This window comes from Nomascus leucogenys, chromosome 4 (assembly GCF_006542625.1).
Source record: "Nomascus leucogenys isolate Asia chromosome 4, Asia_NLE_v1, whole genome shotgun sequence".
Taxonomy (NCBI): domain Eukaryota; kingdom Metazoa; phylum Chordata; class Mammalia; order Primates; family Hylobatidae; genus Nomascus; species Nomascus leucogenys.
Genome location: NC_044384.1, coordinates 23,520,184 through 23,546,322, shown reverse-complemented (window position 1 = coordinate 23,546,322; position 26,139 = coordinate 23,520,184). Strand labels below are relative to the sequence as shown.

Genomic DNA, 26,139 nt, shown 5'->3' with positions numbered 1-26,139 from the left:
CACTGTAGAAATCCAACAATGAAGATGTAATACATAAATTATGGCTTATTCATACTGTGGAACAATATTCAGTCATTAAAATGATTTAAAATTATATTTTATTAGATGTTATATTATTTAGTGAGAAAAGTTACAAAACAAGTTTATATTATAACGCCATCCTTTCCCTGAACAACAACAAAAAAATACTCTAAAGCCGAATGCGTTGGTACACACATATAGTTCCAGCTATTCAGAAGGCTGAGGTGAAGGCAGAAATAAAGATGTTCTTTGAAACCAATGAGAACAAAGACACAACAAACCAGAATGTCTGGGACACATTTAAAGCAGTGTGTAGAGGAAAATTTATAGCACTAAATGCCCACAAGAGAAAGCAGGAAAGATCTAAAATTGACACCCTAACATCACAATTAAAAGAAGTAGAGAAGCAAGAGCAAACACCTTCAAAATCTAGCAGAAGGCAAGAAATAACTAAGATCAGAGCAGAACTGAAGGAGATAGAGACACAAAAAACCCTTCAAAAAATGAATGAATCCAGGAGTTGGTTTTTTGAAAAGATCAACAAAATTGATAGAACGCTAGCAAGACTAATAAAGAAGAAAAGAGAGAAGAATCAAATAGATGCAATAAAAAATGATAAAAGGGATATCACCATTGATCCCACAGGAATACAAACTATCATCAGAGAATACTATAAACACCTCTATGCAAATAAACTAGAAAATCTAGAAGAAATGGATAAATTCCTGGACACATACACCCTCCCAAGACTAAACCAGGAAGAAGTTGAATCCCTGAATAGACCAATAATAGGCTCTGAAATTGAGGCAATAATTAATAGCCTAACAACCAAAAAAAGTCCAAGACCAGATGGATTCACAGCCGGATTCTACCAGAGGTATAAGGAGAAGCTGGTACCATTCCTTCTGAAACTATTCTAATCAATAGAAAAAGAGGGAATCCTCCCTAACTCATTTTATGAGGCCAGCATCATCCTGATACCAAAGCCTGGCAGAGACACAACAAAAAAGAGAATTTTAGACCAATATCCCTGATGAACATTGATGCAAAAATCCTCAATAAAATACTGGCAAACCGAATCCAGCCACACATCAAAAAGCTTATCCACCATGATCAAGTGGGCTTCATCTCTGGGATGCAAGGCTGGCTCAACATATGCAAATCAATAAACATAATCCAGGATATAAACAGAACCAAAGACAAAAACCACATGATTATCTCAATAGATGCAGAAAAGGCCTTTGACAAAATTCAGTAGCCCTTCATGCTAAAAACTCTCAATAAATTAGGTAATGGTGGAATGTATCTCAAAATAATAAGAGCTATTTATGATAAACCCATAGCCAATATCATACTGAATGGGCAAAAACTGGAAGCATTCCCTTTGAAAACTGGCACAAGACAGAGATACCCTTTCTCACCACTCCTATTCAACATAGTGTTGGAAGTTTTGGCCAGGGCAATCAGGCAGGAGAAAGCAAGAAACAGTATTCAATTAGGAAAAGAGGAAGTCAAATTGTCCCTGTTTGCGGATGACATGATTGTATATCTAGAAAACCCCATCGTCTCAGTCCAAAATCTCCTTAAGCTGATAAGCAACTTCAGCAAAGTCTCAGGATACAAAATCAATGTGCAAAAGTCACAAGCATTCTTATACACCAATAACAGACAAACAGAGAGCCAAATCACGAGCGAACTCCCATTCACAATTGCTTCAAAGAGAATAAAATACCTAGGAATCCAACTTACAAGGGATGTGAAGGACCTCTTCAAGGAGAACTACAAACCACTGCTCAGCGAAATAAAAGAGGACACAAACAAATGGAAGAACATTCCACGCTCATGGATAGGAAGAATCAATATCATGAAAATGGCCACGCTGCCCAAGGTAATTTATAGATTCAATGCCATCCCTATCAAGCTACCAATGACTTTCTTCACAGAATTGGAAAAAACTACTTTAAAGTTCATATGGAACCAAAAAAGAGCCTATATTGCCAAGTCAATCCTAAGCCAAAAGAACAAAGCTGGAGGCATCATGCTACCTGACTTCAAACTATACTACAAGGCTACAATAACCAAAACAGCATGGTACTGGTACCAAAACAGAGATATAGACCAATGGAACAGAACAGAGCCCTCAGAAATAATACCACACATCTAAAACCATCTGATCTTTGACAAACCTGACAAAAACAAGAAATGGGGAAAGGATTCCCTATTTAATAAATGGTGCTGGGAAAATTGGCTAGCCATATGTAGAAAGCTGAAACTGGATCCCTTCCTTACACCTTATACAAAAATTAATTCAAGATGGATTGAAGACTTAAATGTTAGACCTAAAACCATAAAAACCCTAGAAGAAAACCTAGACAATACTATTCAGGACATAGGCATGGGCAAGGACTTCATGTCTAAAACACCAAAAGCAATGGCAACAAAAGCCAAAATTGAGAAAAGGGATCTAATTAAACTAAAGAGCTTCTGCACAGCAAAAGAAACTACCATCAGAGTGAACAGGCAACCTACAGAATGGTAGAAAATTTTTGCAATCTACTCATCTGACAAAGGGCTAATATCCAGAATCTACAAAGAACTCAAATAAATTTACAACAAAAAACAACCCCATCAAAAAGTGGGTGAAGGATATAAACAGACACTTCTCAAAAGAAGACATTTATGCAGCCAACAGACACATGAAAAAATGCTCATCATCACTGGCCATCAGAGAAATGCAAATCAAAACCACAATGAGATATCATCTGACACCAGTTAGAATGGCCATCATTAAAAAGTCAGGAAACAACAGGTGCTGGATAGGATGTGGAGAAATAGGAACACTGTTACACTGTTGGTTGGACTGTAAACTAGTTCAACCATTGGGGAAGACAGTGTGGCAATTCCTCAAGGATCTAGAACTAGAAATACCATTTGACCCAGCCATCCCATTACTGGGTATATACCCAAAGGATTATAAATCATGCTGCTATGAAGACATATGCACACGTATGTTTGTTGTGGCACTATTCACAATAGCAAAGACTCAGAACCAACCCAAATGTTCATCAATGATAGACTGGATTAAGAAAATGTGGCACATATACACCATGGAATACTATGCAGCCATAAAAAAGGATGAGTTCATGTCCTTTGTAGGGACATGGATGAAGCTGGAAACCATCATTCTTGGCAAACTATTGCAAGGACCAAAAACCAAACACCACATGTTCTCACTCATAGGTGGGAATTGCAAAATGACAACACTTGGATACAGGAAGGGGACCATCACACACAGAGGTCTGTCGTGGGGTAGCGGGAGAGGGGAGGGATAGCATTAGGAGATATACCTAATGTAAATGACTAGTTAATGGGTGCAGCACACCAACATGGCACATGTTTACACATGTAACAAATCTGCACGTTGTTCACATGTACCCTAGAACTTAAAGTATAATAAAAAAAATAAAAATAAATAAATTTTTAAAAAAAAGAAGGCTGAGGCAGAAGGGTTGCTTCAGCCAGGAGTTTGAGTCCAGCCTGAGAAACATAGCAGGACTCTATCTGTAAAAAATAAAAATAAAAACAAGTAAAATAAAATAAAAACTCTAAACATGCATGTTTTCCAGAAATATATATCATAAGAGTTTTAGGAAACTGTATTCCAAAATGTTGCTAGATGTTATCTCTCAGTGAAGAAACTATTAATATTACTTTTAGTAGCTTGAACTGTATAAAATTGCTAAAAGTCTACCACTTTGCCCTCAAAAATGTCATTGTCACAGTTAAATGTAACTTGTTTCATTGTACTTCTCTGCATTTTATTTTTTAAATCAGTTTTTACTCTTATAATAAGGAAAGTTCCAGAATATCAGGACTTTTTGGTTTAAAATGGCAGAAATCCAACTCAAACTTACTTAAATGAGAAAAGAATGTATGGGCTCTCATAATGAGAAATCTGAAGGATAGAGCTTCAGGTAAAGCAGGATCTAGGGACTTACTAATGTTACCAGTGATTAGGGACTTATTAATGTCATCAGTAACTTATTTCTGGAAACTGCCTTTTTCTATCCCTTCTTTTGGCTCCACTTTCTCTATATTGGCTTCATTCCCCCAAAAGCCTCTCTCCATATGGCTGCAAAGATGTCCCCCCTGCAGTTCTAGCCTTACAAGTGATTTAGGGTTTAAGAACTCAGAAGGAGCAGGGCTCTCTCATTTCTATCTGTATTGATCAATCCAAAAATTTCTGACCTGACCTCTTTGCGTCATGTGCTCGCTTCTGTGGGAGTTGTCAATAGCAGACATCAATAAAATTTTGTTTAATGAATAAGTACCTAATCTCCATAGATTAAACAATTTTGTTTAATGAATAAAAATACCAATCTCCATAGATTCACCTACATTTGACCAACCCACACATCATTTGAAAAAGTAAGAAGGTATCCTGAGTCTGCTGGAGATTGTCAGGGCTTAACACGCCTGTGCAAGATGATGGGGTTTAGTAGGAATTCACCTGAAACTGTTGATCTGTAAACTTCCAATGTTTATCTGACTAGTTTTGTTCACTACCTGTCTTCTCTTGAGGAAAAGTGGTACCACCAATACTAGAAATTATATTTTGTTATTGTTAATGTTTTAGTGTATACTTTTTGCATTTAAAGACGTGATCTAGCTAGCAATTTTATAATTATGCAATACTGCTAAATAATAATCCTTGTTCTATACAGAGAGGTACCTAAATAGATAATCAAATCCTCACAGTGTATAACAAATCTACATATTCTGAATAATACAGCTCATTTTAGTCATTAAAAATAATTATAACAATGTTTAGGCCAGAATGCTAATAAAGTCACCAAAACAACATATTTGAATTGTGCTTTTTCTTTTATTTCCCCATCCATATTTTGAGAGGTCTAAGTGAAAGGAAGGTAGGTATTAAGAGAGAAACAGAGAGAAGAACAGAGGGAGAAAGGAAGAAAAGAAAGAAGGAATGAAGGAAAGGAGAGAGAAAAGGAACGAGGGGAAGAAGGAGGGATAGATAAAGAGAAGCAAAATGAAACTACAATAAAAGGGCAAGATGATTCTATGTAATTAAATAATTAAACCTCACTCATCAAGATTTCCCTGAATTGATACATTCCACAATGTCTACAGAGGCTGTCTAAATATCTACATATCTTCAGAACTTTTTCTAGAAAAAGCAGTTGATATACTAGATTTAGAAGACCAAAAGGAATCTAACATGTTGGAATGAATAGCATGAATAGCATGAATAAGGCTGGAATTATCCAGGAAGTAAACTAGCTAAACCAAATGAAAGGTACTGAGCAGGGACCAATGGGAAAATGAGGCAAAATTGTGTGGGAGGATAAACAGCCTGTCTTGAAGACCATAGTGGGAATTGTGAGCTCAAGAAGTCTTTTAAGGAATAAAGTAATAGCATCAGAGATTACTTCTTTAGAGGCAGTAAGAATTAACTGTACATAGGGAAGTCATCAACAAATTGAGTAAAATTTCGGTCATCGTATGTGCTCACTCATAAGTGGGAGCTAAGCTACGATGATGCGAATTCATAAGGATGACATAATGCACTTTGGGGCCTCACGGGAAAGGGTGGGAAGGAGGTGAGGGATAAAAGACTACAAATTCGGTGCAGCGTATACAGCTTGGGTGATGGGTGCACCAAAATCTCACAAACCACTAAAGAATTTACTCATGGCTGGGTGCGGTGGCTCATGCCTGTAATCCCAGCACTTTGGGAGGCCGAAGACGGAGGGTCACCTGAGGTCAGGAATGAGAGACCATCCTGGCCAACATGGTGAAGCACCATCTCTACTAAAAACACAAAAATTAGCCAGGCGCGGTGGCAGGTGCCTGTAATCCCAGCTACTCAGGAGGCTGAGACAGGAGAATCGCTTGAACCTGGGAGGCAGAGATTGCAGTGAGCCAAGATCATAGCACTGCACTCCAGCCTGGGTGACAAGAGCGAGACTCCAACCAAAAAAAAAAAAAAAAAACGTATTCATGTAACTAAACCAAATACTACCTGCTCCCCAGTAACCTATGGAAATAAAAACATTTTAAAAGTTGACTATGATGGCAGGGGTGGGGACATGTAGTAAGTAGTATGGGCAAAGGTGAAAGGACCAGATAGTTTAAAAGAGAATAGATATTGAACTTTGTAAACTGAATCTTAAGGAAAATACATATTGCAAAGTAATACAGAAACATAACCGGACTGTTTCAAAACCTGGAGCATAATGGACCAGTAGTTCAACCAGTTTTCTCTTTCCGGTTGTAAGTTGTTTGGTGTTTCACGGGAAGACAATGGGCACCTAGCAGGAAATGTTAAAGAAGCGACGCCATGTTTGCATCATTCCCTTCTGAACATACACTGAAATGAAGACTGACTTAAAGACGTGGTGACACATTAGTGCCATTTGCCTTCTAATGATGTAAATTCTCCCTCGGAGCTTTACCCTAGTTTGCCAATAGGAGCCATTTTGATTGTGAGTTCTGTCCGTTCCTGTTGGTTTCTGACAGCTGTAGGGTGTATGGGACTTGATATAAACCCTTGTGCCTTCCCATATTTTGAGTGAATAAGTCCAGAAATAAATAGGAGACATCGTAAAAACCTGAGGTGAAAGAATAACTGGGAAATTTAATAAAGAAGAAATGACACGTTCCATTTGAGACTGAAATTGCTTAATCAGAACAAAATCCGATAACATTTGAAGCCCGCAGCCTTCAATGCTAACAGTGCCCAACTTCCTTAGATAGGAAGAAATCTACTATCTATTCTGAGCTGGAGTGTTAAAAGAGTTTTATTCACTACAAAACAAAGCAAAACAAACCAAAACAACTACTTGTCTTAAGGCAACACATCATTTGATGTCAAAAAAACTTTAAAAGGAGTGTTTTTTCTCTTAAACTTTATTAAATTATTTTTTACATTACAAACCTGAATGCTGTTCATTGAGCAAGTATTCTGACCATCCCTTTTAGATTCCCTGGTTTGCAGCTAAATCAATATTTTCTTGAAATGAAAATATAATTTGAATTCTCCAGAGATCAAAAGTATTTTGAGGAAAAATACCTGTTGTAATTGCAACCCACTAGTCTGATGCCAAAATCAATGGTAGTAACTTTTCTCTGGGCAGGATTCCATTTAGCATGGAGTTACCCTGTCTTCTTTCTGAGAGTAGATGAGGCTCGTTTAATCCATACTCAAGGCCAGCTACTATGCAAGGAACAATAAGATTTTACATTAGGTATTTATAGTTTACTAAGTTCTTCACACTCTTGCTGTCATTTATTCAGTAAAATAATGCTATAAATGCCTTGAAAGAGGAAAAACATGGCATAATCTTTTGAACATCACCACAGCAGAGCCCAGTGCATGGATGACATTCAAAAAAATTTGCTGACTCAATCAAGTAAATACTGCTAGCCCCACTTTAAAGGTGAGGATATTAAGATCTAGAGAAAATAAGGAGTCCAAGATCTTATAACAAGTGAAAGGCAGAACCAAGAATCATCCAGCTCTTCTGACTTCAAATTTTAGTCTTTTCTTAGTAGAATATGCTGCTACAAGATTTCCTACTCCATCGATTTTGCTGGCTAAGATGAGATGCAAAGACTCATATTCAATTCCATAGAAATGGGTAATATGGTAAACTAATCAGTCTTTTTGAAGACTGTGAGGCTATATTAATGAAAAATATAAAGTAGTCAATCTCCATAGATTCACCTACATTTGACCAACCCACACACCATTTAATTTTAGACTTATTTGATAGGAGTACAATTGATGTTAAGAGTTGATTAATAAGATGAGATACTTACAGGGTTTTTGAGAAACACTTTTCTTGAAGAAATGATGGCTATTATTGGGATCCTGACCAATAGAGTACCACTTTCCAGCTTTGCAGGAATAATAAATCCATATTGTTTGGTTTCAGGAAGCTCTATCTCTGCTACAAAATATGCTACATCATATTTTTAAGGTTTGTTTCAAAACGTTCTGCAATGTCTATAAAAACTTCCCAACTTAGGTAACAACAAGAAAAAGACTCTCAGGCAGGGTTTCTTAAAGTTCAGTGCCTGGGCCAGCAGTGTCACCTTGGAATTTCTTACAAATACAGATTCTGTTTGTGGCCACACTCAAACCTACTGAATCACAGACTTCAGGAAGTGGAGCCCAACCCCCTAGGTAATACTGATGCACTTTCAAGTTTAAGAACCACTGTTCTACAATACAAAGTACAACTTTTTGGACCCAAGGCTGAAAAAAAAAGGTTAAACAAATCTTCCTAGGAAAAAAAAATTCCAAATGGAGAGTGAGAGAAAGAGTGGGGTAATATTGTTCTCAGAGGGAATTACCAAGTGCCCCCAGAGGTTAAATTCCAGGGCTTACATTTCTTGCTAAATATTTCTTTGAGGGCCTAATAAAATATCTGTTTAATGAGTCCTTTTAAGATTCAACATTTAGTACGTAGTGTCGTGCTGATACTATCTTAAGCGATGTATCTCTATCACTAATGTCAGGTGAAATTTTTTCTTTTACATAAGTTGTCCCTGTTAAAATTTAAAGCAACCATTTTTACACATGTAGCACGTTTTAACATTTTGAGTCATATGTTGGCAAAAATGGCTCTTTCAGAAATCGCATAATTTGACAGAGCTTTAGTAACTGTATTAATTTCTGATGGGAAAATTACAAATGTAAATAAATTGTAATAGACTGCTTTACTATTCAGGAGAAATTCTTTACCTTCAAACGTAACTTTATAATGTCAAAATAACCAGTAGGTATTAATCAGTATCTGGACTATGTAAATATTTGCTTGTTTCCATAGTGATTGGCAAGCCCAGATACAGAAAAAAAAAAAAAAAAAACAACCCACACATGTTATCACTTCCTAATAATATGATCATAAAAACACGACTCAGGCCAGACTGAGAGGAGAATAAACAGTATTAATTAAAAGATTTATAAAATAGAGGAGGAGGTGACAAGTGAAGTATTGAGTGTAAAAATTCACAAAGGAGGTAAAATATATCGTTTTCAATTCTGAAAGAAACTTGAGCAACCCTTAATTATCTTTCAAAATGCTATTTAGAATTTTCCAAAAATAAAACATCTGACAACTGCTCAAAGCACACCGCACCCCCACCCACAAAACATACACTTTTAAAGTGGATATACAGCCATGGCTGTGAAGCGTGTTTGAAAAAAGTGAGACTGTTGGCATTTCACTTGAAATCAACTGAGAAGTTCTTTACTAAAGAAGTGAGAAGCTCAAAGCTGTTTCCCAAAGCTTTAGGGGAGTACGGCATATTATGAAGCAGGAGCATTTGGTCAAAGAGTAAATTAGTAGTGTGGTTCACACATTGCACAAGAAATCTACACAGGAACCACAGTTGTCTTAAATAATCTGTCCTGTTAACAGGCCTTTGGTTATGAAATTTCTTCACAAAGCAGTCACCAGCGCAAAGGCTGTTTTTAGAAACACTTTGTTCTTCTGATATCTGCTGGGATAAAGCAGCACCTTTTTTTTCCCCCTGGAATGATTTCTAAAAATAAAAACAAACACAAAAAGCACAAACACACCATCAAGTAGCAAGAGAAGAAATGAACATGCCACATAAGGTTATTTCAATAGGTGCTTAGTAAATAGACGCTCAAGGGGAAAATGCAGACCCAAGTTCATAAAAGGAGAAAAAGTCCACAAGGAGAACTATTCTAAAAGATTCTTTTCTGAGCACTTGGCAAGACCAAACCTAAAGCATTGTATTAGGTTTGTGGAAAAGTAATTGCGGACTTTGCCATTGAAAGATGATAGTAAGAGAAATCGAAGCAATCACACAGTTACTAGATACTATCTTATGCTATATACACGCAAATATACAAATTGATAAAATATTTAAAGGTCATAAAAACAAACTATATAACACATAAAAGAAAGTTCCTCTTAAGGGTAGTGAAGAATTCCTAAGAAAATTCCAGCCAGGCGCAGTGGCTCACGCCTGTAATCCCAGCACTTTGGGAGGCCGAGGCGGGCGGATCAGGTCAGGAGATGAGGAGACCATCCTGGCTAACACAGTGAAACCCCGTCTCTACTAAAAATATAAAAATTAGCCAGGCGTGGTGGCGGGCGCCTGTAGTCCCAGCTACTTGGGAGGCTGAGGCAGGAGAATGGCATGAACCCAGAAATCGGAGGTTGCAGTGAGCCGAGATTGCGCCACTGCACTTTAGCCTGGGTGACAGAGCGAGACTCCGTCTCAAAAAAAAAAAGAAAAGAAAAGAAAAGAAAATTCCAATACCAAGAAGCCTTAAAGGAAATCATTAGCAGATTTGACCCTGTAAATCAATATAAATCTTTGTACAGAAAACTTGAGAAGCAAAGTAAAGACAAGCAACAGACTGGAACAAAATAGGTGCAAATTTTATAATAGACAAAGGTTTTCTATCCTTAATATATAAAGAACTCTTGTAAATAAATATGGAAAATGCAAATCAAGAAAGGAAAAACAATTTAATCTTAAAGATTAAGAATATCCAGTATTGGCTAGGATGTGAAGACATAGGCTCATTTGTAGATTGTTGATACCAATGAGAAGCATTTTTAAAGAACATTTTTGTACCATCTTTCACAATTTAAAATGTACACTGTATTTGGTAGTAATTGGAAATAGGAAACAAACATTCATTAAAAAATGAATGTCTAGAGTTTATGGTTTATTTATGCAAAGTAAGCCTTAATTCAGAGTCATCAAGAATCAGAATACTAAAGCATTTTTAAAACCCTGAGATATATTATTAACTAATAAAGCAAAGCAAACTATTGTAGAAATTACTTCTTAAAGAAGAGAATATGATTAAGGAATAGAGGGAGGAAGTTAAGGGAAACTTCTGATTTTTAGTGTGCTTACTTTGCAATCTTTTTTAAAAAAGTTTAAACTGTGGTAAAATATACATAGCATGAAATTCACCACTGTAACCATTTTAAAGTGTGCAGTTCCATGACACTAGGTATACTGTATTCTCATTATTGTGCAACCATCACCACCATCTATCTCCAGAATTTGTTTCATCTTCCCAAACTGAAACTCCATACCCATTAAACACTAATTCCCCATTTCCTCTCCTCTAGCCCCTGGCCACCACCATTCTATTCTTTGTCTCTACAAATTTGATTTCCCTAGGTACTTCACAGAAGTGGAATCATACAATGTTTTTTTGTTCCAGGCTTTTTCATTTAGCATAATATCTTCAAAGTTCATCCATATTGTGGTATATGTCAGAATTTCCCTTCTTTTTGAGATGGTTTTGCTGTGTCCCCACCCAAATCTCATCTTGAATTGTAGCTCCCACAATTCCCATGTGTCATGGGAGGGACCCAGTGGGAGGTAATTGAATCATGGGGGTGGGTCTTTCCCATGCTGTCTTCATGACAGTGAATAAGTCTCATGAGAGCTGATGTTTTTATAAAGGGCAGTTCCCCTGCACACGCTCTCTTGCCTGCCACTACATAAGACGTGCCTTTGCTCCTCCTTCACCTTTCACCGTGATTGTGAGGCCTCCCCAGCCATGTGGAACTGTGAGTCCATTAAACCTTTTTCCTTTATAAATTACCTAGTCTCAGGTATGTCTTTATTAGCAGCATGAAAACAGACGAATACACTTTTTAAGACTGAATAATACTTCACTGTATGCATTCTACAGTCATTTTTAGCAATAAATAGAAACTGCAAATACTTGTGTGAAAATATTTTTTGGCAACAACAAAAATAAATTCCAAGGAAATTAAGTTCTGATTGGAGATATATTTCTCCCATCAGAAAATATTTACTTCCTTGTTTTCACTTACCTGAGTTTGGATTGAACTATACTATTTGGTGTGGATTAAGAATTAAGGGAGGGAGGAGAGAGAAAGCGAGGAGGAGGTACTGGGAAGACCCCTCAAAAAGGTAACATTGACCCCCAGCCTTGAAGGATGATAGGCATGGCTAGGTGAAGAGTGAGGAGAAAAGGAGAGCATCTCTGGCCAAGGGAACAGTTTAGGCAAAGGTCCTGAGGTCAGAAAGAGGATATAGATTAGAGAACTTTGGAAAGGCTTTGTCCAGCTGAGCAAACAGGAGAGCAGAACAAACTAGTCAGGGACCACATGAAGTGCGGGTTTGTAAGCCATGCGAGGAATCAGGTCGAGTTCTCCAGGCAAGGGGAAGTCAGGGCCATGATTTGAGTGAACTGATGTGATCCAACTTGCAAGCCAAAAAGAATGAACATGGCTGCTATATGGAGCAGGGATTCAATAGGACCAGAATAAAAGAAGGAAGAAGTCTCTGGGGGGTCCTGTGAGAGAGACAGGACTGTGAACTCAGGTGGTAGCAGTGAAGGTCGAGGAACATCTGAGAGACATTTTTGAGATGATAAATACTCATGTCCTTCCCCTCATGTCCTTATAATAAATCTATGCTTTTTTTTTTAATCAAGATGTTTATTCTGTTATTTACTACAAAAAGATTCTTGACTAATGATCAGTCTATGCTTTTTCAGTCATCCAAGCCTTGGACTGTGTTGCTCCTACTGCTTGGAATGCTAATGCCTCTTTTAAGGTGGAAATTTTTCCAATAAGTCCCTATTACCTTTCCAGGAATTGGTCACTGTCTCTATTAATTCACCATCGCACTATACATGCACCTCTGTTTATTGCATTATATTCCTTAGTTGCTCTACTTAGCCCCTTGCAATGCCTGATACAGATGTTTACTCAATAAATGTTTGAATGAAATAAGGATGCAAGGCTATAGGAAGAGAGGGAAGGGGGAGAGAAGGCAGGAAGGTAGAGGAAAATTGGCTTTTCCTGGTCGCTCCAGCTTTGGTGGGCACCAAAGATGGTAGTGGGAAGAAACTGGAGATCCCTCTTTAACTGACTGGTTTCATCTGCAGAGGTCACCTTTTAATCAGGAAAATAGGGAACATCAGGGACTCACTCCTCTTGAGGCTCCTCTCCGTTCCTGGGGACTCAGCTGCTTCTCAGACATGGACATGATGCAGGTATGTCTTCACGGAATGACAAGTCCCTCTCACCTCCTCCACGGAATGTTATTCCTTACTGAGAAGTTAGGGGCTCCAACTGAAGCCTCAGACTAGCCTGGAGTCCTTATTCCTTTTCAAGTACAGTCTGTGTCTGCCCCCAGCTTGAAAGGCCTTGCAGGGCACCCCATTTGTATACCCAGGGCTATTCATCAGAGGCACTAGGTGGGTGAGGGGTTCTCAATGACGAGTGTCATTTACCACGCAAGGCCCACCCTGAATGAGTGTGGAGCCTCAGCAGCAGCAGGCAGGGAGTGCACACGCCTCCAGGGGCCACTCAAGTGAGATTAGGAGAAAGGTAAGTTGGAATCTGCACTCTTACTCACAGAGTGGCATAAACACAAAGAAACCTTCCAAATGCAACCATAACTAGGGTCAGACTATTGGTATAAACAAGCCAGGCCCTTTCCATCAGGGTTAGACCACAAGCATCCAGCTATTTGGCATCATAGGAGATCAAATATTTGGACATCAACTGGATTATTTTCCTTTTGATTGATGTTCTATAGTCAAGGTCATTGCCTATTTTCTCTTCCAAAAGTCAGGAGAAACAAGAGAAGATTAACTGCCCCTGGAGAAATCTGCAGTAAAGGGAATCTCTCTGTGCCACTTGGTCAAAGTGTCAAACTTAATATAATGCATTTTATATTATAAATATAGAATTTATTTGTGCTTTTAAGGAGCTCCCCATGGGGTATATACTTTCTGCTCTGTCATCTTTCATAATTAAAAGGCCACATATATCCAGTGAACAGAGGCCCACGCTAAGACATATTACAAGTAAATTTGTGTTTTTAAGCCAATGTTGACTCTTAAGGTCCAGCTTGAAGGCTACAATTCCCCATTTCTCTTAGCATGAGAGCAGAACCAAAGGATTACAAGCCACGCTGTTGCACAAGTTTACAACCAGACCCTACAGCTGAGAGTTTTCAAAGAAAAATTACTTTAACAAATATTTCCGAGAACCAAAAGATTCATTTTCTTTTTCCCTAAAAGAACTAGAACAAAATTGGGAGGGGGATGTCCAGGCAGAGGAAATTTGACATCAAAAAAATTCTGCAAAGTAACCACATAGTTTGGGTGTTTTGTGGAGGGCAGGAAGAGAAAAATAGACACAATTCTCTCTCTCCGGAACTTGCCCTCTTAAACAAAACAAAACAAAAATATTGATACAGACTCACAACAAAAAGACACACAGACAACTGCACAAACATTAAAAAAATAATTAAACAAGAGACCAAAATATTGACAGAAATGGTCCCTTAGACCTGTACAATTTGTTTCTACTCCAAATTTATTTTTCTCACTTTGCTTTTAGGCCAAAGAGATGTGTGGCTGAGAAAGTGCAGAGAATGGCAGAACAAAGAATGGCTGGAGACAGCAATGACCCCAGGTCAAGGAAAGGTTGGATGCAGGCCCTTCATGGAGGGAGGCTGCAGAAATGGGCACAGCCCCAATGCCAGAGAAGAACTGAGTAGGAATCCTGGCTCTGCCAATAATTTCTAAAACTTGAGTTTCAGTGCCTTTAATCTGCATAATGGGAGTACTAACAGGCCACTCTGGTTATTTCACAAGATGTTGGATGATAAAAGGAGGCAATAGGTGAGAACATGCTTTAAGCAACCATGTAAAGACATGTGTAGGAGGTTTACCTTTGGAGCTGGAAGGAAGGCTTGTTCTTTAAGCACTAGCTATTCTATCCACACAAAGCTGCAGGGTGCTAACATTGTTTTATGTTGTGTTCACAATAAGCCCAAACACATCCAGAAGGGAAAGAGCCCAGTCGTACTTAAAAAAAATAAAAAAGCATAAGGCTGTAAAAATTGCTGAAACCTTGCTCAGCAAAGAAGCTAGTTATTCAAAGTAAATGACTCACTGACGAGAAAGGAGGAAGGAGCTTCGGAGGAGAAGAAGATTACTTAGCTGTGAATATAACCCTCCCAGGCTCTCTCCCAACCTTTCTCCCTAAAAGGTATTCTAGCAGGAAGGTGAAGTCACTAAGAATGCGAAAGGGGTGGTGGGGTGGTAATCCAGGGCACTGGAAAATCTTGAGAAATCCCCTCAAGAGAGAATATTGCCTGATGCACTGGGGACAGACATCTCTTTTCTTGGGGAAAAAAGGAAACAGAATGCTATGTTCCTTTGGAAAATGTTAGAAGTCGAGAGGAGAGACCACAGCCACAATGGCAGGAGTTTTGGGGTCCAGTAACTACTATTTATATCTTCCCTGTTACATATTAGCTGTGTGACTCTGGGTAACTAGTTTAACTTCTCCTGAGCCTCTGGGAAGTTGGGGGAAGTAATATAATGTTTGTCATAGAGCTTCAGTGAAGGGTAAATGAGATATCATCTGTAATGTTTATCACACATAGTAGACACTCAAATGGCATTTTTTTTAAATCAGAAGAGGACTGCAGGATCAGGAATTTTCATGTATGCATGAATTTTTCATTGATAGCCATTGGTGAAACATAGCCTCTTATTTTAAAATGTGCATAAATATTTCAAAGGTTGTTCAATCAGATTTATACAAAAAAATAATTATACCTATAAGTGTAATTGCTGGACAAGAGTCAGTTTGGGGATCAAGTCAATTAAAACAGTATTATTTGGCAAGTTGAATTATTCTCTATCATCAAACCTCCCAGGAAAATAGTGTGACTTTTTAAACCATGAAAATAGACTTTACACCAAAACGTATAATGCTGCCAGTGAAGAATTTGAGAACTTTGGACTCACATGGAAACACTGGATTCATCTGTACAGATGAAGCACCTGCAAAAAAGAAAAATAAGGTGGGAGATTGGAGGGAATATTACAACAATTTAAATCAAAAGAGAAAGTTCCTGGGTCCTACTCCCAACTTATCATCCACTGTGACAGTTTGTGCTTTGATCTTTTTTACATCTTGTTTCTGACTCTGGGTTTGAACCACCGAAGGAAGCACCTGGCTTTTATTTTAGTGGCTTCATTTAAAACATGATGATCCAAATGTTGGCCTGAATTTGCCCACAAGGCCAGAAATGGCAAGATGGCTCTGGAGTCCATAGAGTATCTCCTTGGTGATCCTTGATAGTCTGAACCGACTGAACTGTGCGGAAGAGCAGCTTCACGAAATTTCATTCATCAATATTAGTTGGGCACTTACTATCTGGCATGGATGGCTCTAAGTACTGAAACTCTGCTTCCCCTGAAGCTGGTTCTCCAAAGGCAGCAACAAAAACTTAAAACAGGATTCATATATATGACTGTTTGTGAATCTCTTTGAAATACATCTACTTTAAATGACTACACACACAAACATAATTGGCGATTTCATTGATTCTAAGGAAGACAACAAGAAATGAAGGTAAAATGTAAAATTCAGTTGCCAAGCTATCCAATGGAATTCTCAGTACCTACACCCTCTTAAATCACTAAGGCTTATACCTTTATCCTATAGTTTCAAGTTCAGAATATTCAGATGTTTTTCCATATCAGTAAGAAACTGCATTCTTATGTGCTTCAGTGTATTAGTCTGTGTTTCATGCTGCTGATAAAGACATACCCAAGACTGGGTAATTTATAAAGAAAAAGAGGTTTAATGGACTCACTATTCCATGTGGCTGGAGAGGCCTCACAATCATGGCAGAAAGTGAAAGTCATGTCTTACATGGCGGCAGGCAAGAGAGAATGAAAGTCAAGTGAAAGGGGAAACCCCATATATAAAAACCATCAGATCTCTTGAGATTTATTCACTACCATGAGAACAGTATGGGGGAAACCCCATATAAAAAACCATCAGATCTCTTGAGATTTATTCACTACCATGAGAACAGTATGGGGGAAACCGCCCCATGATTCAATTATCTCCAACCAGGTCCCTTCTACAACACGTGGGAATTATGGGGGCTACAATTCAAGATGAGATTTGAGTGGGAACACAGCCAAACCTTATAATATGGACAGCGTGAAAAGTTCTATGTTTTAGAGCCCTTGATTCTAATAAAGCAGCTCAGCAAATTGCTTCAATAAGATGTTTGACCAAACTCTGTGGCCAAATTTTATTAAATAAAATTCTTAAGTCTCCAATTCTTCCCAAATAGACAAGGGATCCCAAATACAAATGACGTGGGTTGGTAACCTTCACACAGCATATTGTTACCTGGTGCACCCCATTCACCACATGGCCACCGGCCTCATGGGCCAGCACCAGTGCCGTCCGCAGGGCCCTGTGCACAGAAGCCCCTGTGTTTGTGATTTACTACTCTCCAGTTGCTGCCATGAGATTTCCAATAACTTTGTCTCTGAATACATATATTGTAACTGGAGTAAAACAAGATGGTGGTGCCTGGGATGGGGGAGGGGAAAGGAAATGGGGAACTTGGAGCCTTGGCTCATTCGAGGCCCACCTCCTACAGTCTCCTTGCATTGGCCAGGACAGGCCCTCAACTGCGAGGTGCCCCCCACCCCTGGTGCACCCAGCCCCACTTGGCCTCACTCTCCCCACTCCCTGCATGTGATAATGTGGCTCCCTTCTGACCACTTCTGTCGCCCTCAGGAGGCCTAGGAGGGTGAGGGTGGGGCATGACAGGGCCACAGCACATTCTGTGGGCAACTGGGCAGGGAGAGCATTTTGCTCACCCCCAATCAGGGGACCTAATGCATCCCTGGGCTTGGAGGTTATCATTTGCCACGGCTTGGGGCAGCAAGTCTATGGGTAAGGGAGATTCCTGGCTTCACTTTCCACCCTTGGTGGGGCCCAGCATGTAAATCTAGTCCCTGGCAGGATGTGGAATCCAGCAGTTACCAGGTCTGAGTACCCTTAGTTTCCTTGACTTGCAAGATAGGGGCTCCCAGGTGCCTCTGGGATCCATGCTTACTCTAAGAGTATTCCAGCAGGAGGGAGTGCTCCCTCAGGCAACTTGGTACTTTGGGTGCCTCTCTTCCTCCTTCCAACATTTCTATATCTGACCTGTTTCTGCCCATTTTTTGGGGGGGACTGGGTCTTGCTTTGTCACTCAGGCTGGAGTACAGTGGCATGATCATGGCTGACTGCAGCCTTGACCTCGCAGCCTTGACCTCTTAGGCTCAAGTGATTCTCCTGCTTCAGCCTCCTCAGTAGGTGGTACCACAGGCACATGCCACCATGCTCAGTTAATTTTTAAATTATTTGTAGAGTCAGGGTCTCCCTACATTGCCCAGGCTGGTCTCAAACTCCTGGCCTCAAGCGATCCTCCCACCTTGGCCCCACAAAGTGCTGGGATCACAGGTGTGAGCCACCATGCCCAGCCTGTTTTTGCCTTTTCTGGCCAGCTTTAGACACCCGCCAGAGACAAGCCACACACAAAAAAAAAATTGAAAAAGTTTAGTGATTTCACATAGGAGTTAAATGCTCTGACATTTGCATTTACAACTGGGATTGCACAATATAAGGATAAACAATAAAATCTATATGACAAGCTGAGAGACAGAAAATGAAAGAAAAAAGCTTTATATCTTATTACCTTTAATGGTACTTTTTTCTTACTTTTTAAACAAAGTTCCTCATGTTTTAATCTATCACTAGGTCCTGCAAATTGTGTAGCTGGCACTGCTACCACTGCCCAGGTAAAAGCTGTGGATGAAAAGTTAGATAAGAGACATTGCCTAAAACAATCACTTCTCAGTTGTTTGCTAAATTTTTGTGAGGACTCAGATCTCTTCTCAGGAAGATTTCTGTTTCCTTCCATTTCCAGACAATTACCTACATTTCTTATAGATCCCAGGGCCAGGTCTTCTTCCCTTCCATTTTTCTATCTCATATGAACTATTTTATGTGTGAACTTTTCTCTTTCTAGTGTTCCTATGTAGTTGGAACATAACTACTCGTAGAAAACGATGACATACTTTTCCCTAATAAAATATATACTCTGCAACTTAAAAAAAAACTTATAAATGTTAACACTTACAAAATTATCACCCAAATAGTTTATTCTAAGAATGATCAAAGAAACAGTTACTTAAGAAGAAATAAAATTCAAAATATCTTAAATTCTTTACTTGGGCTTTTCCTATTCAATGAAGAGGTTCACGGAAATTCTTGAAATTCCATATCTTCCTTCCGTCTACTTCTCTCTTGCACCAAATTCATCCTGCTAGTAAGTGATAGAGATCTAAACCCAAGTAGTTAATCCAAAAGTCATGCTCTTTGCCACTGTACTTGTGTCAATGTTTCTCAAATTTTAGTGCATAGCATCCAGAATCCAGAATCACTTGGATGTCTCATAAAGACAGATGAATAGGCCCCGCTCTCAGTGTCAGATGCATTAGGTGTTACAAGTTCCCAGGTAATGCATTACAAGTTCCCAGGTAATGCTGATGCTGTAGGGCTGAGACCACACTTTGAGAACCACTGACTATGCAGTAGTTTAAATTTTGATGTTAGGTGAATTGCTGGAAGAAACTTCCTCTTCTGTGTGCCCTCTCTTACACAAAGGGTACTTATCCTTGTGATCTTCCTTGCACAAAAGAAAGATATCTGCCTGCAAGTAATTTTCTGCAAATCTTCAAGCATATTTCAGAGCTGATTTAAAATCTCCTCTGAGGCCGCATTTCACAGACCATGAGGAGCAAAAGCTGTCAGCTCCGCCATAGGGAGTGACTTTGGACCATTGCTGTTTTCATGGGTGGCTAAATTTGCCCAGCGCTGCCAAGACCAGGCTTCCTAAAGATATCAGTTACCTGTTAAGCTGATGTGCTGTATGTGGAGATGTTGAAAGCAGCCTATGCATTCTTTACCCATTTACCTACTCATTCTTTACCCTTAATCCAATCAAAAGATGACCCACTCTCAGAATCAAATCAATCCAATCAAAAGATGACCCATCTCATTGGGGATGACAATTTACTTTGAAATCCTCTGATGTCATAGAAGTTATTGAGTAATATCAGTCTACTTGGAATCTCCAGTTATACAGAACAATCAGAATGACCAATTGCACTTCCAGAAACTTTCCTGCTTTTTGCTCCGAGAGAAGTTAGTGTAGTAAATTCTTAAAGAATGCTCATTAAAAAATAATTTTAAAAGCTTACAGGCAATTTGGAAAATAAGAGGTAAATGACTCATAATCTCACACTCTAACAAAACCAATATTGGCATTCTGGCTTATTTCCTTCCAGTCGTATTCCTATTCATCTATTTAACATGGTCATAATTTGTAATTGCATTCTCAGTAACTCTTTTCACTTATGATTATAGAGCATAATAACATATGTAATTACTTAGTCTCTAAACATCCACAGCATTTCTCCCAGGCAGCAACAGGACATACTCAACAGCCATGTTTAAGAGAGAACTCAAACTTTCATATAGATTCCAGGGAATTTTTCCGTTTGTTGTTTTTTGCTCTGCAGTGTTTATTCAGATGGTTCAGTGCTTAACCCAAGAGGAGGGGCCCTTCTTAAGCTCCAGTTAGATATTTCCAAGTTCACAGATCAAAACTAGTGACCTGTCCTTTGATAAGAGTCTGGCTCACTCCTTGAGTTTCACATTCTACTCCTTCACTTTGGTTTCTGTCTCCATAGAACTGGGCAGCAATGCAGTTTCCTGCATTTATTTCAGGGAAGAAATGTACTTTTCTTACTAGAATTCCTTCACATTCCTATTCATCTATGTAAGTCCTATCCATCCTCCAGGCCACAGTGATATAGTCTGCATCTGACCCCGTCTAGACAAGGTTGAAGCCTCTCACAGGGCACAAATCCTCATCTTCTTGCTGTACTCCATCCTCTTGTTATTGCTGTAGGTTCTATTGCCCCCATGGAATCTGGAGAACTTCTCTCAATGATCTTTGTCTTCTAGTCTCTGCATTGTCTTGCAGACTGTGCAGTTAATACAAAAACAGGCCTTGGGACTGATCAGGGCATTGAGTGCCCTTTAATAATCCTTAATAATCACCACTCCATTTTTTTTTTTTTTTTTGAGATGAAGTCTTGCTCTTATCGCCCAGGCTGGAGTGCAATGGCACAATCTTGGCTCACTACAACCTCCGTCTCCCAGGTTCAAGCGATTCTCCTGCCTCGGCCTCCCGAGTAGCTGGGATGACAGGCACCCGCCACCACGCCCAGCTAATTTTTGTATTTTTAGTCGAGAAGGGGTTTCACCATGTTGGCCAGGCTGGTCTTGAACTTCTGACCTCAAGTGATCCGCCTGCCTCGGCCCCTCAAAGTGCTGGGATTACAGGTGTGAGCCACCACGCCTGGCCAATCACCACTCGATTTTAAGAGGTTTTCTGTTATAAAAATTAAATAATTTATTATATTTTAAAAAATGAAACACTGAGTAGCAAAGGAATGAGTTCAAATAATAAAGATAATCAAGATTAACATTATCAAAGAATAATCACAAAATAATGGAGGACAGCACCCTCACTCCTGTCTTCTCAGAAAAGAGCCTTTGTGAATAAACACACATACCCCTCTTTGCTTTGGCGGTTAATTGCTCCGTCTGGGTGAAAGTGGTAGCATTCCGGGTAAAGAGAATTGTGCACCAACTAGGATGAGCAGTAAAGCTTCATGAAGAAACTGAGAAACTCATTAGCAGTCTGGAAATCCTCTTTCTCTGACTCCGACCTTTCTTTCACTTCTACGTGTTTTCGACACACACACGAACACACACATACACATTTTTTGATCTGGCAAGAACTTAGAAAGTCTTTAAAATTCATGCACCCCACCATTTCATGGGAAACATCAGGTTTTCAGTACAATAGCAGTGAACATAAAAATTTGTGGAGAATAATTGAGTAAAATGAACTTTCTAAAAGGCAGCTATTAGTCACTCAGACTGAGTTTATATGTTGCAAAAGTTGAGCTATTAAGCAATATTTCAATACTTGTAACTCATAGCAAACTCAAGTTTTCCTAACTGCAGTTTAAGCTGTTTGTCTGTCATCTACATACTTGAATCTGCTGCATTTTTAACTATGAAGACATATTCCAAATTAGCTTTATTTTCTACCATTTGTGGGGGAGGGGGAACAGCCTTATATAAAACAAAGAAAGACAAATTCCGCCTTCAGATATTCACCCATAAGTCCCTCTAATTTCATGTCAACATGCACACATTTTTCTGAGCAAGGAATTTGGCCGAGACCAACCAAATGCTAATTTAACGTTCTTGTCAGATTTAACAAATTATGTGTAACTTGGCGCATATGCTCATCAAGTTTTTAGAGATGAAGAGCATATTTACCCTAGTCAATATTCATATCTTTGAGAGAAGTTCTTTTTTTTATGTATTGTGCTTTGATGTGAGCTCAATATCTCTGCTTATTTATTCTAACAGGACAGCGTTAATTTGACCATCAGAAAATAGCAAAGATTTGCTATCTCATTATGATGTCTCCTTAATCATACCTGAACTTGGAGCAGCAACCTTGATTGGTTAGCTCTCCATTGCAATCTATAACAACCGGAAAATACATATGGGTTGCATGAATTTGAAATCTCATCTGACATCTGAGTAACGTTGATCTTGTTTATATGACAACCTCATTATGGCGCATAATTGCTCAGCAATCTTCTAGCAAACACTGGGTTAAAAACGCCTGGAAGATGCTTGTTCTTCTCGTTATTAATTAGCACGTGTCCACTTCGCCAGATCCAGTGCCCAAACTTCATTTGTTATGTTCAGCCAAATGCATGAATGGCTTTGGAGTAATTATTTTCTAACATCAACTAATACCTCTCTGCACATCAATTAAAAACCCTCTTAACAAGGAACTGCATTTTGTTTGAGATCAAATGCCTGGTCCAAAGCTATATCAATCATGTAGAGCTAATTAGTGGCTCTGCTTTATATCATTTGTTTTACTTTATTATTTCATTGTACACTTCCTAATGAAACCAATTGAACAATTTAAAAATCTTTGTTCAATTAATTGAAGGCTTAAAGGCCAGCTACCTAGTCGGCCTTTCTTCTCTTTGAAAAGAAATACACGTGACGGTGGGGAGAGAGGGGGAACCCCATAGATGTGTTATTATACCTATTTACCTTCTAAAGTGCCTGCCGTATAGATGCAAGTTTTAAAAGGTTTATCACCATGCTTATACTGCTTACTAATAATTCATTGCTGACCATACCTTTACAGCATCTCTCTACTTGGTGAGCCATTTCAGAAGGATGAGTTGAAACAATAATGGGAGATGTAGGGCAGGTATTCTTGAAGACTGCGAATGGAAGCTCGCTAAATTATCGTGTATTTCTGTCAGCATTTTATAAACTTGTTGTCCAGCTTTCCTCCTTAGTGCAAAAAAATGCTGAGCTGTGAAAACTGTTTAGTAGCACTCCTTTGGGTCTGGATAGAGCTGTGGATTCCAATACAAATATGAATGGATTAAATGCATACTAACTACCCAAAGTGGGAAACTATAATGAGGGGAAGGGCAAATTCTAGCTCTTTAGAATTTCTGTCTGCTCATCAGAACCAGGCCTCAGTTCCAGCTGAGCAGGACAGCAGGTGCAGGAGAGGAGCCCCGTTTCCCCAGGTGTATAGCATCCCAGCCTGTGACCTCTGTCACACCCAGCCTTCCTTTTGGTATTTATTTTGATTTATGAAATCTTCCAGTGCCCCAAATCTTTGTGCAGAGGTGGTTTCCCCAGACACAAAGCATATCACAATTAATGCAAAATCAAGGGAGTTAATGTTGGTAAAAGTAGAACTTATTTTCTCCAGCACTGTCGCCTCTCAGTGGCCCCCTTCCTCACAAACATGAATACGTTTTAACTAAACAAAACTGACACATCAGCAGATGTCGGGGCTTTCAACAAATGCGCTGTGGCTCTCTCTTTGGTCTGTGCCAGAAGGGGAAAAATCAGGACCAAATTTTCTGAATAGTTAGGCTGGATTAAAAATTACTACAGAGTTGTACTAGCATATAAACTTATGGCATGTATTTACACATTTATTACTTTGAAAATAAACTGATGGGAAGAATTCTATCCAAGAACAGGAAGGATGAGATGTTTTTAAAGCTCTTCCAAGGTTTGAAAATCCTCTAGAATCACTCGGGGGTAGAGATTAAAAGACTTGGGAATCCCCTAATTTACTTGTTCTTTACCCAGACGTCTGTTCTTTACAATGATTAAGTTACTAACCTTTATTCGTCAGTAATAATTGAGTTTTACACCAATTATTACCAAATGAACTGCTCTGCTGCAACTTTAAATACCTTTTTTGCAAATTATGTCCCGTGATTTATATTAATCCTATAGGGAAGGCAGAAAAAAAACTGTATGGGGATGGACGGTTTGAATTTAATGTAAATGGATAGAATTGCGTGATAGCTTCTTCTGGTTCTGCCAATGAATTTAACAGATACCTTTTTGGCTCTGGCATTCATTTAAAAATCTGAGTGGCAAGTCCAAATGTAAATCTTCAAAAGCCTTAGAGGTTAGACCATGGCACACTCTATTCTAAGAAAAGATAGAGAGGTGGACATTTTACATAAGGTCATTTTAATTTCATTATCCAGAAAAATCTGTGATTTAGAGGGTCAAATACCTCTATAAAACACCCCTTTTGCAGCTATCCCAGGAACTCATTCACTCACTTTTCCAGCTGATGTGGATCTAAGCTTAGGTCCTATTTCTTCCAAGAAGCCTTCCCCAAAGCACTTTCCCTCTGACCTTTCTGCCTAATTTCTGCCTGTCTTTTAATGTTTTTCTCATGTTCCAGCAACTCCTGAAATCTTTCCTTATTACTCAAGCTTGTGGTTTCCCAAACACCAGTGATGACAGAAATCACCTGGGAAATGCAGACTCCTAGGTGATTCTCCTGAGATTCTGAATTAATAAATTTGAGGTGGGTCCTCCCAGAAATCTGAAAGAAAGTTCTAAAAACACACTGAGGGAGCAGATGGGTCACCTCCTCTGAATACTTAAGCAATTGTAACATACACCATGCATTTCTGTCCATGATTTTTATTGCTATGTATTATTATATGATTATTTTATTATATCTACCCTGGGGAATTACAAATACCTTGAATGTGGAGAACACTTTATTTTGAACATTTCTACTCCACCTTATCCTCCTAGAAAACCAAGAATATCTTGTAAATTCTTGATAAGAAATCATTAAATTTAATTTTGAGAAAGGCTGCAGGGGGTACAGCAGGGGACATGAGGGAAGCAGAAGGAGAAACAAGAAAAGGAAGCATTTTCTGCCTTTTGAAGGTATGATGTTTATCACATGGTTCTCAAGACCAAAGACATTTATTGATTTTTTTCCGATGGCCACATCAGAGATTACAATTTGCAGAAATTTCAGAAAACATGGAAAAACGTAACTTTTTTTTTAAAAAAAGAGTCTCCAGTATAACCACCAAGAAATAACCATTGTTCATATTTTGGTGTCTCTCTAATAAATCTAGTTCTCCAACTTGCAAATTGCAATTTGCTTCATGGGAAAAGTCCCATGCAGTGTTAGTGAATTTGACCTTTGCCCAAGATGGGAGCAGTCAGAGAACTTTACCTCATTTGTGCCTTTAGAGAGTACAGTGTTGGGACCCATGAGCCTGGTTCTAAAATCAAACCCTGGAAAGCAAACAAGAATAGTGTTATTGTCTGAATGTTTCTGTCCCCCCAAAATTTAGATGATGAAACCTAATTACCAATGTGACAGTATTAGGATGGAGCCTTTTGGAGGTGATTAGGTCATAGTGGCAGAGTGCCCATGAATGGGATTAGGGCCCTTATAAAAGAGGCCCAGACAGATTCCTTATCTCGTCCATCACGTGAGGACACAGCTAGAAGGTGCCATCTATGAACCAGAAACAGAGCCCTCATCAGACACTGAGTCTGCTGGCATCCTCAACTTGGACTTCCCAGTCTCCAGAACTGAGAGAATTGATTTCTGTTGATTTCTGTTTATAAGCCACCCAGTTTATGGTATTTTGTTATAGCATCCTAAACAGACTCAGACAAACAACAAATAAATTGTTGCTAAAACCAAAAGGATTAAGAGAATATTCAAAGCCAAAGCTGTTAGTGA

General features: G+C 38.9%; 1 long non-coding RNA gene across 1 annotated transcript in view; it reads right to left on the bottom strand.

The window, feature by feature from the left end:
* LOC115834679 overlaps positions 1-26,139 on the bottom strand; it is a 185,186-nt gene that overhangs the window by 147,503 nt on the left and 11,544 nt on the right. The gene's annotated exons all lie outside the window — the stretch shown is intronic.